Genomic DNA, 20317 nt, shown 5'->3' on the forward strand with positions numbered 1-20317 from the left:
ACTATCAACCCAGCAGCACCACCACATTCACCATTACACCATGTTCTCAAGTGCCATATTCACACATTTTCTGAACACTTCCAGGGATGGTGACTCCACCACTTCCTTAAGCAGTCAGTTCCAATGATTTACTGCATTACTGGGGGAAAAAAATAAAATCCTAATGTCTAATCTAAACCTCCCCTGGCATATCTTGAGGCCATTTCCTCGTGTTCTGTTAAGATGAAGGAAACGGTCGGGCCTCTTTCACTGGAAAAACATTTCACCATCAGACATTTCTCTACAGCTTCTGCACTCTGAGATGCTTAAAGCCCTCAGCACATCCCCTCAGACTGACACTGACCTCGTTCCCCACTTTGACCTCCACTCAAAGAACATGCTCCAACCTATGAACTCACCCCAAAGCAAAGCACATCCAAGCAGTGCCATGACCATCATATTCCTTTCTCTCCAAAGTGCACCCATTTATGTTGCTCTGCTGAACAGCTGAAGGACATCTATTCCCACAGGCTTATCTCTGTCCCACCTCCTTGCTCATCCGTTTCCTCCTTCCCCGGGAGATTGGTGGCAGATGTGCACCCGGGGCTGCAAAGCCCCAGCATCACCAGCTAATTCCCATCAATTTTAACTGAACACTTTTCAGATGAATGGCATGAACTGCCACTTCCATGAAACATTAAGAGCTGAGCATCAAAACCATCCTTTGAGTCTTGTCTGATAAGAGAAGCCAAATTCCTAGACACTCTCTAGAGCCAGCTCTGGGGCAGAAGCAGAAAGAGAACAAAACCAACATTGTCCTCATGCAGTGGCATCATGCCAAACCTCTCTACACTTTCAGCGTCAGAAAAAATTGCCAGCTACCACCAGATTCAGCAGGAATCAAGCTGAAGGTCTCAGCTGTGCAGTCTATCAGCAGTTCAGCTTCTTCAACCACAGCTGAAGATTTTGAAGGTTCTGATTTACAGGTTCTGATAACAGGATAGTAAAACTATCTCCAGTCTGAGACTTTCTTAAAGAGATGCTTGCTGCAGTCACCACAAACCAGCAGCAGGTGCTAACAACATGCCAGGTTTGACTCATAAACTTCATTAGCCTCTTTACAGAGTCTGCGGTTTGTTTTTCATATTTCTCTTTGTGCAGTGAAAGAGATCCTCTTTTATTTGTATGCCCCACTTCCAGTGCAGCTCCAGCAACAGCTGAGTTTTAACACCTTTATCACTTCTTTTTTCTTAACAGGAAAACAAATAAACAAAAGGCCATGCGCACACCCCCTTGATTTTCCCTCCTTAATGGCACAGAAACCTTTTACTCATCTGCTCCCTGTCCCTTTCAGATTTTACAACTCAGAACAAATTTTAGCCATCAACATTTGTTTGCGACTTCCAGCGCCATTTGTTTTCGTTCTCAAAGATTCAGAGAACGGTCCAGACCCAATCTCATCAGTACTGCTATTAAATTAGCAGCTCAGCTGGTTGGTGGGGATCAGATTTGGATCATAACAGGCACCCCTGTTCCAAGGCGATGGGCAAACCAGGTGTTGCAACACAATACCCTGGCAACAGCCACGGTGGCAGAAGTCGTCCGAGCCAGCAACAGGACATGGCTGAAAGGGCTTGGAAGCAGATTCACATCCCATTTGGCTACTCCCACTACAGGGACAACAACCTCAGGCAGAGCTGCAACAGTCACCCCAGTATCTGCCCAGAACCACAAATTAGTGGCCCAAAATAAAGCTGTGAGGAGGCAGTGCCTCTGCATTGGTTCAATTCTTCTGGCTGCCAACCAGCTTGGAGCAAGTCCCACAGGTACAGAAAACCGAAGAGACTGGAATCAGGCCTCCCATCAGTGAGGCAACCTGATTTCACTGGCCTTTTCATCAGCCCCTCAGGGCTGTTTTCAGTCTCTCATGAGAATCTGGGATATAGTTATGTAAAACAGATTCCTCACCCTTAATTAAAATAAAGTTCACATGCACACCCTGCTGAAGGCAGCATTAAAAAAAAAATTACTTCTCTGAGGAATAAGTCATTTCTTATTAAAAAAAGAAAATCTCATTGTGCACACAAGGGAGTGTCGAACACTTGCCAGCCACCTGGATAATTGCTTCCTATGAAAAACTGCAGAGGAGAGCCCTGGGGAAAGGAAGGGTCACGCAGAGATTCTTGCAAAGGCGAGAGTCCTGCCAAGTGCAAGTGGGATTTGCCCTGCACAGGTGAGTGCCTAAAAGCCTGTCACCAAACTCTACCTATTCTGAGACTACAGTCACCAATTCTCCACTGCACTGGTCTTCCAACTATTTGAAAATCAAAGCCCATTGTGTTTAATCAGAAGTTCCCTGGCTGTAAAAGCATGAGAACTTATGGTTCATATTAGCTTTGCCTGCTGACTTTGTGATTTAAACCTATGTTCCTTCCCTTCTTCCCATATGGAATAGTCTCAACTATTTTAACTTCTTCTTGGAAGGTGGCCCATTTCTTTGCCCTTTCTGCAATGCCACTGTGCTCTGCAAGAAATGTGGAGACCAGAACCGCACATCACTCACAAGATATGGGTGCACTGAGCATTTATACCCAAGCTAAATGGTGTCGTTCATCACTTTCCAAGTGAGGATGGTGGCCTTTCTGGTCGCTGCTGCAGGGATGTTTCACATCCTAAGATGTGAAATTGTCCCAAACTTTTTACTTCCTGTTATCCATATGGCTTTCAAACCATAAAAAAGCCTTTCCTCCAAACTTATGGGAGCTTAAGGTACTGACAGAAGTTTTCTGAAAATCCAGACATGTTATATCCACTTTAACCCTTCCTTATTGACACCCCACAGAACTTCGTGGGATTGTGCAGCAGGATTTTCATTTTCAGAAGCCACACACTTTCCCAGCTGTTAACACTTCTCTAAATACTCAGAGATCCTTTCCATTCCTAGTGGCGTGACTCTGTTGCGTTGTTCCCAGGATCCCCTCTGGAGCCTTTTTTATAGCTGGGAATCACACTGGCAGCTCCCCAGTCCCCTGGCACAGCGGCTGTCTGTAGTGATAAATTATACAGCTTGGCCAGCAGCTCTGCAGTTTCACATTCAAGCTCTTCAGGACTCTTGAATGCCATCCAGCTCTGGTGACTTATTAACATTTATCTGTTTGGTCTATTTTTTCCTTTAGTAATTACCTCGAATTAGTTTATCAATCTGTTGGCTACAAAAAGTGCACTTGACACAGGAACATCCCCAACACCTCCAGCAGTTAAGGCTCGATATTCTCTGCTAATGCTCTATCATCTTCAAGTAGCTGGTTTACACCTTTGACATCAAGCACTCCCCAAGGTACCCAAATCTTACTGGATTATATCCTCACACATACAATAATTTATGTCCTAGTGGATACAGTAAGTGATGTCCTGACATCTCAGAAGAGCAGTCCCAAGACAGACTGTTTTACCTGCCTGGTGTCCCCCCTCCTACCAACCTGTGCCCTGGAGCAGCTGTCACCCTGCTTTGCCCTCCTGGTGGAAGTTTCAGATACCCCAAGAGATCAGTGAGATTAAACTGTGTCACCATGGCAGCCAGCTGGAAGGCAGGGTGGGAATCCAAGCTCTACCAACCCAAGTTTGGGACAGGAGCTGTCGAGGCCTAAAGAGGAGTTTCCTCAAGCTCCTCCTGTCTGGGAAGGCCGGCACAAATGGAAAGCAGCTTTTGTGTGATGTGATGACATTTACAGATGCCAGCCAATGTGAGGTGCAAACAACTGCAGATTTCAGTGGTTTACCCTGACTGAAGTCCTAAAGCAGGTACCTTCCTTGTGCCACACAAAGTGTTTCTGTTCCTCACCTGCATGTCCGCGTAACACTGACAAGGTTCTGTGAAAATTCTCCTTTTGGATGAGGCTGTGTGTGAAGCTACCTGCCTGCACAAGCACTTGCAGAGCAGAGACTCAGTTTCCTTCTTCCACACCCTCCATTCCTTGGCATTTGTACTCTTCAGAAGCCCATAGCCATAGCCTCCTACTTATTTTATAAAAACTACACAAGTATATAGCTTTTATCTTCCTCTTGCGTCAATCCCCCCAACCCTAAAGTCGCTTCTGTTGCTTTCCTTCAACTTCCTTCAGTTTATCTACTAGAAAGTAACAAAGATCAAAGGCACCATTACATCACAATAAAAAAATCCCCCCACCCTTCACACTGATTAGCAACATCAGACCCAATTTTCAGAAAGATATTTGAGAGTTTTTTTAAAATACTTTTCCAGCTTAGGTGCCAAATCCCAACAGTCTCCGAGGGAATCAAGCGCCCACGCGCTTTCTGGATTCCCACTAGATGCCTACCCACATCTCTTAGTACGTAACCACATGAAACACTACTTTTGTTCTCAAGGTTAGGCTCTCAAGTGCTGCTAAGACAGTCCCTGAATGTTCCCACTGAAACACACGGGCTACTGACAGAATTATGCCTCCTGGACAGGGAGAGGAAAAAGAAAAATAGGGAAAAGAAAAAGAAGAGCAAGGAGAAAAGACGAGAAAAAGGGAAAAAAAATAAAAGAAAGAAAAAACCCTCCACAACTTGGTTTTTGTTCTTTCATGCCAGGCAGATCTTACCAAATACCTGCTCTGCACAGTTCCTGGCAGATGAAAGCTTTGTTTTCGTCTTGGCTCTGAATTCTGAGGCACAGATGTTGCTGAAGTCTTTCTGTACATATTGCAGGGTATTCAGAGAATAAAATGACATTATGCTGTATCAGGAATGTGTTTTCCTACTCCTCCTGTGCTTGTTACTTCTCTGTTTGCCCTTTACACCTATATGACAGAACTAAGCATATTATTTCTCCAGCACAGTTGTGGTTTATGCTCACTGTGAACCTTTACTGGCAGTGTTTAGGTGGAAGGTGACAAGGAATCACAGCACCTCCATGAAAAAGCCATCAAACATTTGTACAACTCCTACACTATAGCACTTTGGCTATGAAGTGGAGCACTGCAAGGTAGAAGGGAAATAGCAAAACAGTAGGATTATTTAATTTTGTGAGACTAGCTACAGCATCAGCAACTTAATTCTGTCTCAGTAAAAACACAGTTCAAGCTGAACACCAGAAGAAATTTGGGCCCAGCTTAGAATCATTCTTTCAATTCTGAAAAACCTCAAGAATGCATGTAACACACAACACAAGACATTATCCAGATAGGTGATGGGAGCATCCCAAGAGTGCTCTGCTACACTAACAAATGAACCCACCAGGCAAAGCATGGAGGTCCCTACAGCATGGCCGGGATTACAAGAATTATCCCTCCAAGATATAGAATCAAAGCAGGATTCAGTGCACCAGAACAACGGGATGGGGAGAAATACATGAACCAGTTGTGGGTTTTTTTGTCAGGGTCTTTCTCACAAAGACATTAAAGACAGAGAACCAGCTAGAGAAGAGTCAAAATCAAAAGGCTGAGAAAGTTGGGGCAGTTCAGCCTGGAGAAGAGAAGGCTCCAGGGACACCTTAAAGCCCCTTCCAGTACCTAAAGAGGGCCACAAGAAGGTTAAAGATGAACTTCTGACAAGGGCATGGAGTGACAGGGCAAGGGGGGGTAGGGGGTGGTCTTAAGCTGAAGGAGGATAGGTTTAGGTTTGATATTAGGAAGGAATTCTTGACTATAAAAGTGGTGAGGCACTGGCACAGGTTTCCCAGAGAAGCTGTGGATGCCCCAGCCCTGGAAGTGTTCAAGACCAGGCTGGATGGGGTTTGGAGTCACCTGCTCTAGTAGAAGATTCCTTGCCCATGGAAGGTGGGTTGAAAATAGATGACCTTTAAGGTCATTCCAGTCCAAGCAATTCTATAATTCTATAATATCCATTCTGCACTAAGGACTTTCAGATCTGCAGCATAAGCAGGTCCCACAGGAGCTGACTGGGCAGGTGCTAGAGGTTCAGAGAGCTCGGGGACAGAGGGATATAGGAACAAAATAAGCAAAATATAAAGCTGTCTACAGCAGGTACCTCAGTGACAGAGCAAAAAGGCACTTACTCGAGTGGCAGCTCTGACGAGCCGCTAGATCTCACCGTGTGCCTTGCAGAGCTTACAGCGGTCAGAGCTGCAGGCAGCTCCATGATCTTTAATACTACACCACAGCTACAGCCACTCACCCTGCTTTGCAAAGTTTCCTGCCAGGTCAGCTCACAGCCAAGCGCTGAAAGGGAGAAGCACCCTTGCCTTTGGATGGCTGCGTGCCACGATGAGCTCAGCTGTGTCAAGCTTCACCCTCCGCTCTCAGCTCCTCAGAAACTCAAGAGAAGAGCACACTCCCCGCAGGTGGAGAGAGATCCCTCCTGTCCTTTCATCATGCACTCAGTCTCCAAGAAAATGCAAGTTCAGAATTATTCTTTTCATGTTAATTTTGAGCTGACCACATCAAAAGGGAAACAGCCGCCAACGGCCACATCCTTGCTTTATAGTTCGGGGGGAGGAGGAGAGTGCAAGCTGGTTTTGAGAAAAGAGCAAAACACAAGCTTCTCATATGCTAGTCAAGAAGAATCTTAAGCCAACCACAGTCTCCTCCAAAATTAGTAGTTAATTCATTAGGAATTTACAGCCCTCACAGAGAGAGCTTTTATGCTGAAACTAGCACAGGTTATGCTTTATAGAGAACCCTTTTCCTGCTCACCCCATTCACACTCTGGAGAAAACTAACGCTCACAAGAGCCCCACCACAGAAGGGAAGCACATGAATTCGTGAGAGAGGAGATCCAAAGCACAGAGATCAGGCATGCTCATCGTCTTGGATTTCAGATGATTTACCTACAGCTACAGGAAAGTGCAGATGGAACAGGACCTCAAGCTTTCAAAAACAAACACAGCTACACCACACACTGGATGAGATCACCTTGTTGAAGTCACTGCTCCTCAATACTGAGCCAAAATAACAGGGTGGGATTCAAAAAGGAGCATCATCAGAAACACCAAGCATCCAGTGTAATACTAAATTTGAAGCGGGTATGATGTAAAAAGAAGAAAGGTGCTTGCTGCTCAGGTGAGATTCTTTTCATCTTCATGACCATTACAGCCTAAACTGCACCTTTACACATTTAATGCTGCCATATGTCATCATGTGATGAAATGTTTTTGAAACACACAAAAAAAAGCCCACACAAACACTGTTGGTGGCATTTGGACTAGGTCCCAGGATGAATAAGTATTGGATCAGAAGGCAGGAAGGGCTCCTGCAGGATGTACTTAGTGTTAGGAAGAATTGGCTCTTCAAAAAACACAAAGGGCACCTAGAATAAAATTGATTATGTGACTTAAACAAAGAAAAAAAAATTATCCTGATGATCACCTAATGAACTGCAGGAGATAAAGGAAATCAAGCTGAGAGCGTTTCAATTTCAGCATTTTTCTAAAGCAGCAAATAACTTTTAAAGGAGCCTTTGCCTGCAAGAAAAGACATTCTTGGTTGGACAAAGTAAATGACTAAATTCTTACAATTTTTTACAGCTCATCACTTCTGAATGCTTTTCTTTTGCAGCTCAAGGACTTGTTTCAGAGACAACACAAAACTAACGAAAAGCTGGCATTCTGAGGTCTGCAAGGCAGTGAAATTTCTGATGCGCCCTTGCAGCCTCCTCCCGCCCCGACACTCCCTAATCCCCTGTGAGTACATTGGAAACAAGCTTGGGAGGGGGGGCACTGTTCATATGAGCTGGCAGGACACTGTTTCAGCAAGCATGACTTTGATGTCAAAGCCAGAAGCCCTACTATGACAGGGCAGTGAGTCACCTGATGACAAGCCACTGAGGCATTTAGAGAGGGATTCTGAATTCTAACCAGTGACACTGTTTTGCCTCCTCTAACGGAAGGATGTGCCTTTACTGAACCTGGAATCCGAAGAGCGCCTGTGACCCTCTGCCTCCATTCAAAGACAGCCTACACAGAGGAGGAACACACCGTTCTGTCTCGCAGGAGAGCCCTGAAGGAATCTTGAGTTGTTTGCTTTCCCTTCTTGAATCAAGCCCTGCTTTTGTCTTACCTCCTCAGCCTTTCTAATGAAATCTACAGATTTAAATATTTCCAGATATCTCATCACCAAAACTACCTGCTTGATAGAGGAAGATAATGGGTTTCTCCCCTATCTAGTCTTTTACCCCCAAGCCCCAAAGAAGATGCCTCTTACTGGGGTGGAGGAGAAAATATTTTACCTCCCCGCTGCTCATCTGTGCTTGCCCAGTATCTTGAGGATCACAGGAGCATGAGGAAATCTGTTTCTCATCAGTCTTAGGAGTGGCCAGGGAAAGTAAAGATAGGCAGGAGACGAACACAGTTTCTGCAGAAAGGCAAAAGGAAAACTAGCAAACAATGCTTTGAGAGATACGATCAAGGAATGGAAGCAGAGAAAAGAAACCAAACAGGAAGAATACAAAAGCTAGTTCCCCCATACACACTGCGAGTTAAGGTCAGTACTGTTGTCAGGGCTCCCAAAAATGGCAAGAGACACAAGTCTGACACTGGAGGTTACAGCTCCACATAAAATGTCAGTTTCATTTTATTCATACCCTTTAAAATCTGCTTTAGGAACATATGCAAAGGAGTTAAAGCAGCCCTGGAAAAGTACTTCCAGACTCACTTCTTCGGAGCCTTTTGGCAGCGGCCTGGTAGTGGATGAGACTCCACTATTGAATATTGTACAGCCTTTTTACTCATTCTCTCTGCTACCAAGAGAATAAAAATTGCACAGAAGAATTTATAACACACACAAATGTAAGAGACCGCAATTTTTCCCACACACCTTATTACCAAGACATACAGGCTGATGCAACAATAAGAAATTTGATGAGCCAGAAATTAAAATGCAGATTTTTATATTAGATCAAGGTAACTGTGAGACAATACTTGTTGCTGGTGCTGCAGTTTCCTCTCCTTCCCTCACAACTTATTTGGCTTTCTGTAAGGCTACTCAGTGAAGACTTCCGTGATTTTGTGGAATTAAGTCATAATGCTAGTAACTCACTGTTAAGGGGTAGTAGATACCGTCACTTCCTCACCCAGAATTAGGAACTGGAGGCTCAAACCAAAGCCTCTTTGCACTTAAACCTCTTTATTTAAGTCTTCAAGGCACATTTGGATCAAATTCTGTCATTTCTCTCTACAGATAAGAGTGGGAGAAGCCTCTTTTATATGACACATATTTTTGCATAGCTTTTACATCTCCAGAATCTTGGCGTTTAAGAGAAAGCATCAAACACCTTAACGCACACCCACAACTGCATACATTTTACAAAGAACCTTACCAATGACTTTGATTATCAGAAAGAAGACAGTTTGGATGAAGGACTATGTGGTGCTATCACAATTTCATTTCTGGGTCTCTCCTTTGAGCTCAGCTCTCAAAACTTCTTCATTATCAGCTGTGATCATGAGACCAGAGAAGCAGCGCTGAAAAGGAACACACATCTTATTCCAGAGTGGGACTGAAGATGAGCACAACAGCAGGGTAAAACAGGGATGGAGACTAAAAGTTTGTGGTTAACATTGTGTGGTTAAACAGGAAAATTAGCTCTCCTGGGCAATGTGGCCAAAAAAATCAATCAAATTTCTGCAGAAAAAAAGAAGGAGCAGAGATCACATCCATGAGATGTGCCACCCACTTAGCAATCATCCCAGGATCTTAGTTCTATTACTTTATCTTCCTCCAGCCTCTCTCTCTCGCTTGGAAACTGAGCATTCCCAGTGCAGTTTCCCATTTCAGCAAGAATTAGAATGAGTCAGGTGGCTCAAACTCTCTCAAGCAAAGCCTTCATTAAAGATATTATTAAAAAACAAACAAAACATAACAACCAAACTAAAAAAAAACACCACAGTACTGAGTAAAACGCAGAAATACACATTGGAAATCCAGTTCTAAGTAATGTAAGGTTACATAAGGCAATTGGATCTGTAGCTTAAATAATTGCATTTGTATACTATTGGAGACCATATGCATATTTCTGAAGATTTGGGAAAAAATTGACTCTTTTCCCTTTTAAGAACAACATGCCCTGTCACATACTTGTTGCTTGAGTTTCTGATCTTGAATCAAAGGGCTTCCCCTCTGTGTGCCGTATTTTGAAACAGGCTAGTCTGATTTGTTAAAATTGACCAGTGTGTGAATATCTGCCATTTAATTTTTGACCCTACCTGAAACATTAGCCCAATTATACACCAATTCAGATCACCCTCAATAAAAGAAACTTTTTAGCATATGCCTACATCTTCCAGTCTATTAAAAACATTGCTCTACCAAAACCAATGTTTTACTAAATAAAACACTGACAAAGTTGGGGTCTATTAAAAGGTAACACAGTTTGTGGTTTGCAGAGGAAAATGACATCGAAATTTGTCTTGTGTGAGCTATTCCTGAAAGGATAAGGACATATAAATTGTTCTATTTCCAGAAGAACTGCAAAATGTAATGGGACTGTCATAACTGAGCACCTTGTTAATTTTAATGAGCTAATCAATATTGCATTTTGAATCCTGATGTGTCCGTGTGCTGCTAATCCCTCTTTGTGCTGTGCGCTCCCTGGTCTTTCCAGCTGCTACCTGACAAATCTACCTTCTATTGTGAAGGGACATGGGAGTTCAGGCTCAGGTGACCGGTTTAAGGAGCAAGAAAAGCAGAGGATCCATTATGAGCCTGGCCTCACTTTTTTTCCTCCTCTATCTTGACACATTGCTGGCATTAGAGAGCTCCACAATAGCCTCAAACACCTCACACAGGTAAGCACGGGGCCTTGAGCTAAATGAATCTAACAGCTTCAGTAACATGCAGAGGATTGGGAAAGAGGGGTTGGAATATCCCTCCCTTCTGCTGCTGAAGGAAATCAGCTTTAGCTTCACCCCAAACAAGTCTGAACTCTGGAAGCGCATAAATTCCACATTCAGTTGTGACTTCTAGCCTCTCAAAGCATGATTGAAATAAGACATTCTTGAAATACCTATTAAAGGCAAATTGTAGAATCATCCTGGCACAAAGCCTTCAAGCTGAACTTGTTGGCAAAACTGCGTAATGTTTACTTACAGATAGCTGGGGAAATTAAATACAAGTTTTACAAAAGGAATTACTTCTCTACTCTTTCCACAGAAGAGACTGGGCTAAGAGGCCAAGCCACTATCATATTAGGATCAGCAGAGAATGTGCATATGGGAATTTGTAGGTACAAATAATAATCTGTCTTGTAATTTCTTTATGCTAAATAAGTGACACGGTATTCAGCACTACACTATATGCAAAAGAAGAAAAAAAAAACCAAAACAAAACCACATGGTGCAAGCCACTGGTTCAAATAAAAATATTTCTCACTCCAGTTCTTACTTCATGAATAGAACATCAGCCCTGAGAAATGGGCTTTGCCTTGTAAGGGAAGCATCATCTAAAATACTGGTGTACCACTGCAGTCATTAAGAACGGTAATAGTGCAAAGCCCTACTGATGCTCAGAGAAAGTAACTCAAAGCAGTGCTGCGACCTTAGCAAGCCAGGCTGTCAAACTGTGTCCCAACCTTTTGTATTTGATTTTCCTCCTCTCTGCTGCCATCTGGAAAGTCATCAAATGCCATCAGCAGTAAACCACGGACAGACACTAACTACATGCAGTAAGCTCACAAGGGCAGGAAACAAAGCCTTAAGGTAAACTTGGAAGACTTCTCTACTCCCAAAACACTCACAATTTGAATAGCAATCATTTTCCTCCCCCATTTTACTTTCAGATTACAGGTGGACAGACTTCATGGAAAAAGAAGGGGGGAAAAAAAGCATGACATAAGTCTTTATGCCCCGCCTGCCTGCAGCATATACTCTCCACCTGAGTTCCTCAACAGTTCCTCCCCAGCTAAAGAACCACCGAGGTCAAGGAACTGTTTGCAGCCACTCGTCATATGCTCCAAGGCAGTCACAATATATTTTATGCACTGTCTCTCACACGGTAGTTGGGATCACAAAGGGCTGCTTTGGTAGAATGTATTCCTTTCCAGAAAGTGCATTTGGTTACTTATTCTGCCGTCTTATGATTTGGCCCAACTTTCACAAATTAGGACTCTTTTTCCTACACCCGCCAACTTTTTCTCTTTCCTTAAGCCTAAAATGATACAAGGTTGCCTGATTCAGCCTCACTTCTGACAGGAAGTAAGAAATAGAATGGCTTGAAGGCAGTTGTACCAGCTTAAGAGTAAAACAAACGAGCTATATGGCAGGTCCAAAGAGTACAGATTGCAAGAAGGAAAGAAACTGTGGAGAGGAAGTTATTGTTTAACCTGCGTCTCAGACTACACACAAGAGATTGAGGGTGTGCGAGTGGAAGCCGGAACACTTGGATTGCTAACCTGAGAGAGTGTATTAGTACACAAACCAGAACTAAATACTGGGACTTTTTCTTCAAATTCCCCTGGAAATCCACTTCTCGGATAGCTTTTTTTGTTGTTTTGGTTTTTGGGGTTTTTTTTTTTGTTTCCTCTTCCCCCACCCCAACAAAGAAGTGCTAAAATGAAGAGAAAGGGTGAAAGCCACGCTACAACAGTGTTTTTGCTGATTGGATTTGTTGGCAGTGCTGCCTGCCTGTGTCCCCACAGTGAGAGGAGCAGGTGAAACTCCTCTCAGCTGCTCCAATATACAACACAACACATGGGAGACAGAGGAGATTAGGGAGACTGCAAGAGGAATCAGCATTTTCAGAGCGCAACTCTCTGACCTATCTTAAAAATACCTACAGGAGGGTGACACGGCATATCCTAAAAGGGCCTTTTTCTCTCTACAGACCATACTGGGAGCCTGGGGAGACACGTTCAGCTCAGAGCAACCATGTTTGAGCTTGGAGCATCCATGTTTTCATTGAATGGATCCCATGAAGGGCCCTGAAATTGTGACATGCACCCGACTGTCATGTGCCAAAAAGAAGACAGACCGTGGAAGGACCCAAAGACATCCACGGCTCTGAGGATGTACTTGAGGTGGGATGGGACAGAAGCCAGCTCCCTTTCCTGCACAAAGCCAGGAGCAGCCATCACCACTGGAGCACTGAGCACTACCCCTCACAGCTACAACATGCACATCTGCTCATGCTGTGCACAGCTGCACCCAACTGCAAGAATTTCAAACTTGAACTTCAGTTTTTGTAAAAACCTGATTAGTACAAGCAGCATCAGGTACTTTTAACCTATTCATTCCCAAAGAGCATCACATGCCTCAACCTCAGATGGGAAGAACTGATCACTGACTTCTGCGCTGCACCACTGAGCACCGGCTGACAGTCCCAGCTCTGCTAACACCAAGGGGAATGGCCCCAGCCATTCCCACCTCTGGGAACAGCACGGCAAAGCAGCTCCTCCCAGGTGAGAGCTGTACAAGTGCATAAGAAGAGTCACACACTGGACTATTTTCTCCACAAGAGCAAGCCCTCAGCATCAAGCAGAACATGATGACATTGTCCCCAATTCCTATACAAGCCAAGACATCAGGCTGAGAAAATTAGTTCAGCTCATTGCCAAGTATAGAAAAACATTCTTTGACACAATACAGTTCTGGCATAGTATTATTTTGCCTTCTCATAGAGGTAAAAAGCCAACAGTAGGCATTCTCGTGCCTGTCAGAGGACTAATGGCTGACTATGCTTTTAAGAAATACGGCTGATTTTTAGTTGTCTGGTTTCAGTCTGTGTCTTGCACATCCTCACCAAGACTGATCGGTTCCTTCACAAAGCCTACTTGCTTCTGTTATCTGCTGTTGACAGGATGAACTGTAAAACCAGAACACTTTGAGGGTGGAGCTCTGGATCATTTCTGTATTTTTCAACTGAGAAAAGTTTATTTCAGCTCTAGGTTGTTGTGTATACTCTTAAGCATATAAGGAAATTGGACCATAGCAACAAGCTTTTGAAATTACAAAACTTCCCACACTAAGGAAGTGAGACAGGTGCACAAAAGGGAAAAAAGAGGAAAGAAGCCATACTGCAGTTCACATTTATAAAAAGACAAAACACTAGTCAGGAAACGTGAAAATCATGCATTGGAATTGAAGCTGAGAGAAAAGGTCTCCCTTCAGAGACCTGGAAGAGGATAATAAAACAGTTCTTTGACCTCTCAAGCAAAGAGAGCTAGCATCAGTTTTCAATCCAGTGCGAGAAAGGCAGTGAGAAACACAATAAACAAGCAATATATTTTCACTTCTGGCAGTTATATTGGACCTGTCACATATTTCTTCCAATATCTCCACAACGCACAGAAAAGCATGAACTAAAAGCCTCCCTTTTCCCTACTCTTTTTTTTCTGAGCAACATCCAGAGCCCATAATATTCCTCAAAAACCAGTAAATTTTTGCTGTCATGCTACAAGAGCATTTTCCTCTTCAAGTTTGTTTTTGGCTTTCATTTCCAAATCAAAGAATGGTAGTTACATCATCCCATTTAAAGATGAGGGTCCTTCCCCACAGGACTCAGAAAAGGCTAGAAAAATCACCTGGTGGTTTATTGCCCAGTCTTAGACTCCAGCTTTGCTACACAGTACAGCTGAGAACAAATTCTGTTCTGTGGCACAAGACAGGCAATCCAGAGTTAAACAGAACTGGCATTTAGACACATTCAAATTCCCACCATAACTTCTGTTCCCTGCTTGGAGATGAGCTCCACTTCTCTGACTTACCCACAAAAAAATGCACAGGGAAAAGCAGTCTCCAAGCATCCAGTGGACACACACGCAAACTGTTCCACAAGGAGGAGTTTTTCCAGCCTTACCCTATAAAGCTGAGAGTAAGATAAGCACACCCACACCTAAGAGATATCGGAGCAGCAGACAGGAAGATGCTCCCTGCTTGGCCAGGTAATGTGCTCAGCACCAGGAAGCTCCAGGTATGGAGAAAGGGGGGGGTGATTCAGTGAAAGGCAGCCGAAAGCCACTGGGCAAAGAGTCATTGCAAGCTAAGAAAACAAACATTCTTCGGTCTGTGCCCGACACAGCCATTTCACACAGCTATAATACCTGCTTTCACTTTGCAAATGAAAAGCTTGGCTAACTGAACAGCTTTTATGGTTGTTCTTACACACGTACACATAAACGTATCTCATACATAATTGCCACGTAAAGTACACGCCTTACGGCCAGTCCCAAGCAAGAGCCAGGTTTTGACACCTATTTATAAATCTTGCTCCTGAAGAAAAAATCTCCTGGAGGCAATGTCGGAATAAGAATCAAGTAAAGCTCAGCAGGAGCAGATGCACCGTGACACACATACGGATGGAGCCAGCTATTCCCAACAATCATGAATTTTAAGCCCTCTGGATAATAAAAGCAGCAAGACCAGGGATTGTAGGCATGGAAGAGCTGTGGATCGGGGCATTTCCATGCACATCAGAAGACACACAAGCGCTACTCCCTCTGAAGTCTCGTCCTGCTGGTGCTGCCTCCTCCTCCTTCGAGCTCCCAGGCGCGTTCAAGAGCACCCAGAGGTGCCTCTCATCTCCGATGCCCCTTCACGGCTACCCACTCCCCAGGCAGAAGCCCCTGCTTTGAAGGTGGCTGGAGTAGAGGCCACCTGACGTTCCCTCCAATCTGAATTGTAAGCCACGATCCCAAAGTTCAGCTTTGCTTTTAAGTACTTGCAAAAAGCCGCGGTTTCGTACACATACGCGGGCGGAGTGGTTAAAAGCCGAGCTCCCACCTCTCCATCCCTCCTTCAGCGGCCACACAAAGCCCGAGGCTTCATCACCCCATCGCCCAGCACGGGTCCAGCTCCTCAATTCTTTGTGTTCGCCCAAAGCGCCCGCCCCTGCAGCCGAAGCCAGGACGGGGCGCTCGGCAAGAACTGCGGGCTGAGCCCCGAGTCCACCCCAGCCTCTGCTCCGGCGCCCCAAGCACGCCGCCCCCAAGGGCTCCCCGCTGGCAGAGCCCGGGGGCTGAGAACAACTCCCTTTGTTAAATGAATGAGCCGGTGGAGGCAGGAGCGGGGAGACGGGAGGGGCAAGTCAGGAGGGGAGAAAGCAGGCTGAGTACCCTCTTCTAAACGAAAATTTCGAAAGAAGGGGGAAGAGAAGGGCTGAAGAAGAACGCACCCGTCCGCTCAACCCCCGCGCAAACTTCCCGGTTACAAAACAAGCGAGGAAATCCCCTTCCCCGGCGCGGCGGGACTCACCTTCCGCCCGCCGCAAGGTGCTGCCCGGCTCTCGCCCGCCTCCCCGCCCGGCCCCGCTGCCCACACCGCCCCTATCGCGGGCCCGGCGCCGCCCCCCGCCCCCGCCCGCCCTGCCGCGGCCATTGGCTCCGGGGGGCCCGCCCCGCAGCCCCCCTGCCGCCAAGGTGGGCAGCCGGGCCCGCCGGGGCGGGGACCGGAGCGGCGACGGGGTAAGGGACGGGGGGCAGCTCCTTCCCGCTTCGCTCGGCGTCGCGGCGCAGCGGCCCGCGGCGGAAAGTTTTTTTTTTTTGGGAGGGGGTGGTACCTTCCCGGCGCGGCAGATGGGGACCGCGGAGCGCCCGTGGAGCCGCGGGCCGAGCTCCGGCCGGGATGCGGCTGCGGGCGGCTCCCGGAGCCCCAGAGCTCCGCAGGGCAGAGGGCGGGAGCGGCGCTGGCCTGGCCGGGACGCAGAAATCTTCGGCGATCACGCCGTCAGCGGAGCTGCCAGGCGGGGAGTGGATCGCCGGCGACTGTGCGGCCCCGGCGAGCGGCGCTGCGGTGACTTTGTCCCTGCCGCTCGTACCGCGCTGCGCTATCGCGGAGCCGGCTCCATTGTGCTGAGGACCGTGTGCGTGCAGATCCAAAAAAGGCAAGAATAAAACGGGCTCTGCCCTGCCGCCGTGTTGCACAAGCCGAGGCGTCTATACCTTATATTGCCGGGATCCGGGTGTTCCCTCTCCCCGCGATCCAAAGCTTGCTGGAAACTTGTCACCCTAGTTAAGAGGAGTTTTCGGCTCGGCGCCCGTGCTGTGCCTGGAGAGGAAAAGAGGAGGGGTTTGACTGCGCGTACGGCGCAGGGCTCTCGGGAAGAGCACGGGCATGCCGCGGTGTTCTCGGGACGTGCTCTCGGGGGGTACGAAGGTGGAATGTGGAAGTGAAGCAGGCAGGTACAGGCGAAAGGGACACAAGCTGTACACCGAGACAGCGCGCCCCTCACGCACGACCAGGTTAAGACAGCGCTGCCACGGTCTCGCCCTCCCCCCTGGTACCAACATTTATCGGCTCCCGTGGTAAGTTTGTTTGGGAGCTAAACCGGCAGAAAATTAACGTCGCGAAAGTAAACAGATGGAGGAAGCGAGGATTCGAGTCTGGGACTGATAGGGAGAGTGGGAATGCCACAGAGTGGATTTCAGTCGGCTGAACCTGCTGTGGAATTGCACACTTGGAAGCGCTTCCCTCTGTCGGATACGTCCAACGTTGGAGTCAAATCCACTCTTACAGGCACATTGCATGAACTCCCTCCAGCACCGTCTGGCCGCAGCCTGGTTGCAACATAAAGGTTTTCATGTAGTTCGGGGTAATACGTATCAGTCACTTCAAAGACGGGATCGGACTGTGTCAAGAATCCCAGAGATAGATGGGAGCTTACAGGATTGCTGCTGGGGCGGAGGTGGGGGGAAATGAGGCAAAACCCACACAGCACAGCTTAAATGCTGGATCCATAAAGGAGGCTCCATCAAAGCTGGAGTTAAAACCCAAGAGCTGCCCTTTAGCCCTGAACTGAGAGCTGAAGAGCAATTTCTTTTTGTGGCGTGCTTGAAATCCCAACACCTTTTCAGAGACATGGATGCACCCTGACAATTGTAAAAAATTAATTTTGAAGCCAGGCAAGAGAAGAGCCCCAAATACTCCATAAACATGCCTGTCTGACAAGACATTCATTCAACCACAGGGAGAATGGATAAATCAGGTAACTGCAGTGTTTGACCCAAGGCCTGGTCCATAGACACCTGGTGTCCTGCACTCTGCTGAGCCCTGGTGAAGTCCATCTGGAGTGCTGTGACCAGTGCCAGGCTCCTCAGTCCAAGGGAGACGTGGAGCTCCTGGAGCGGGTTGTGTAACTCTAGTGTTTGCCCAAAGAGCTACAATTATGATGAGGGGACGGGAGCATCTCTCTTATGAGGAGAGGCTGAGGGAGCTGGGCATGTTCAGCCTTGAGAAGAGACAACTGAGAGGGGACAGTCAATACGCAGGTTGACTCAGTTCAGAAATTCTTTCAATTAAACCTTTGTATATTTGCTGCCAAGGGATCTCACCAAAACTTTAAGAATCTTTACATTTTGCTATTTCCCTACTCTAGTAATGTGGAATCCTAATGAGATACCCAGGAAATACAGTACTTAGAGTTTCCGGAATTTACCCAAAGTTCAAGGCTCCTTTGTCTGAAACTATTGCTGGATATTTCAGAGGGAATTCCTGAAAGAAAGGAGGAGGATGTCCCTGAACAGCCTAAGAATTGGATGGAAAGCTACCACTGCAAACCAGAATTCGGTACTTGAGAAAGGAATGAGTGAAATGTAAATCATTTTATTTGCATTTCTAAGCACTCAGAGCTAAGTGTTCAGGAGTTTTCAGGGAAAGGATCTATCTTGCTTTGCACTCAGGTTAAAGTCAGATGGCCCTTTTCCATTATGGAGGAAAAAGGGGATTTCTTGTCCCTTTAGGGACACCTTAAAAGGGCCTCCTGTGTTCTGTGGGAAGAAGCCCAGCACCAGACCCCAGCCTCAAAGACCAACTCTGTTGACCAGTCGATTTTACGGTGCTCACGTAAGAGCTGCATTTTCCTCCCCTTCAGACACAGCAGAGCAAGCAGTACCGTTGCCGTAGGGCACAGCCTGATGATTTCTTCTTTGTCAGCAGCACCAGTATCAACAGTTCCTACTCTGCTGTGCATCTCTCTGTTCCTGAGCTACTCCCTGCACTGTGCCAACACCGCTGTTCGTGCAGCTATGGAATGGAAGGGATCAAAGAACTGGTCCGCCTAGGAGTTTTCCTAGGTGTCTTTAGCCAGATGAAATCCCCAAATATCTTGGCTGACACGGTGCAGGAGGAACACAAGAGCATGTGAAATCACAGGAGCTGAAGCTTGGCTGAGGGACAGTAACTTGTTGGGATGTGCCCACACTTAGTCACCTGCATTAACCTGTCCACTCTCTTAATCTGCTCAAGCAAACAGAGACAAATTGGACTCGGCCTACGTGGAGGAAACCAGAGTTCATGAATGACTTGAGAACTAATTACAGGTCCCTAAGTCTTAGTAGCAGGGAAAGGAAAAAAGACAAAAAGAAAAACGGATTCCTATAGTTATACAACACAGAATTGCAAAGTTCCTCAGCCAGATATCTTACTGTGAAGACGCAGAAACAGCAAGCACCAGCAAGCAAAACTGAAGGTGATGGTGGGTCAGCACACTACTGCCTGGAGGTTTTTCACCCAGTAAATCAGAAGTCAGTCCAGCAAAGTAATGTTGTTATAATGGTGTGAAGTGAAGAAGGTGGCAGATTATGATTCATCACTGCCCTACATATCGTGTAAGTTTGTACAGCTCTGAAAAATGTATGTAAAACACTTTCAAATCGCAACTGTTTTCATTTTGTTCAGATAATGCAGTACACTAAAGCAGTGAGGAATGTGTTTCTGGACACAAATCTATGATGCACAAATGTTTTTTGCTAAACAAACGCACAAAAGCACGGCAACAACAATCTTTCATTTCCTCAGTAAAAGTTTTAGGGAGATTTAGTGCCAGAAAAGTAAAGTAAAAAAATTTTAAAAGGGCCAGAACACCTGACTAGCACAGAGCAGCATCTGTTTCCTATCTTACCTATCCTGACATTAGATGGTATTTAATACCCATCACAACAGAAGTTAAAAGCACTTCCAAAATGCATACAAATAGCACATTACCTCTGCTGCATATTTAACATGGACGTGCACCTCCTACCATCCTGGAGAAAGGTTTGCTGTGATTTCTCTGCCTAGAATGAGTTCAAATACAGGAGTAAGAACCAGGGTCACCATCTGAGCAAAGCTGGCTCTGGGTTACACTCTTGATCTTAGCACTGAAGTCGAAAATCCAGCGTATGCAAAAACATTTCTCAGTATTTGACTATATGCAGTTGTTTCACTCGGGATAAATGGCTGAGGCATCATACTGTACATGTTTCCACTTGCCACTTAGTCCTCCATTTCTGTACTGAGAAGCTCACTGTAAGGGGTCAGGATCTGTCTGGTACAGTTATAACAGTAATAATTACAACTTGGTGCTTTTTTCTTTTTTTTTTTTTTTTAAATGCTTAAATCCCAAATAATTCTGGTTCTTCTTATGGGTTACTTACTTGTTGGTTAAGTTACCCCATAGTTGGTTGAAAACTC

At 45.9% G+C, this 20317-nt stretch overlaps 1 protein-coding gene across 15 annotated transcripts in view; it reads right to left on the reverse strand.

The window, feature by feature from the left end:
* PAK1 (p21 (RAC1) activated kinase 1) overlaps positions 1–20317 on the reverse strand; it is a 102338-nt gene that overhangs the window by 58730 nt on the left and 23291 nt on the right. For 2 of the 15 annotated variants that reach the window (XR_005699355.2, XM_040054664.2), the window contains exon 1: positions 16124–16198. The exons of 3 other annotated variants lie outside the window; for them this stretch is intronic. The gene's annotated coding sequence lies outside the window, so the exon portion shown is untranslated. Of the gene's footprint in view, positions 1–398; positions 439–8169; positions 8295–9258; positions 9404–16043; positions 16102–16123; positions 16199–16427; positions 16447–16809; positions 16916–20317 lie in introns of those variants that run through there. 10 more of the 15 variants (XM_040054665.1, XM_040054672.1, XM_040054666.1 and 7 more) reach the window with 10 other exon arrangements.

The sequence above is a fragment of the Hirundo rustica genome, chromosome 2, assembly GCF_015227805.2.
Source record: "Hirundo rustica isolate bHirRus1 chromosome 2, bHirRus1.pri.v3, whole genome shotgun sequence".
Classification (NCBI taxonomy): domain Eukaryota; kingdom Metazoa; phylum Chordata; class Aves; order Passeriformes; family Hirundinidae; genus Hirundo; species Hirundo rustica.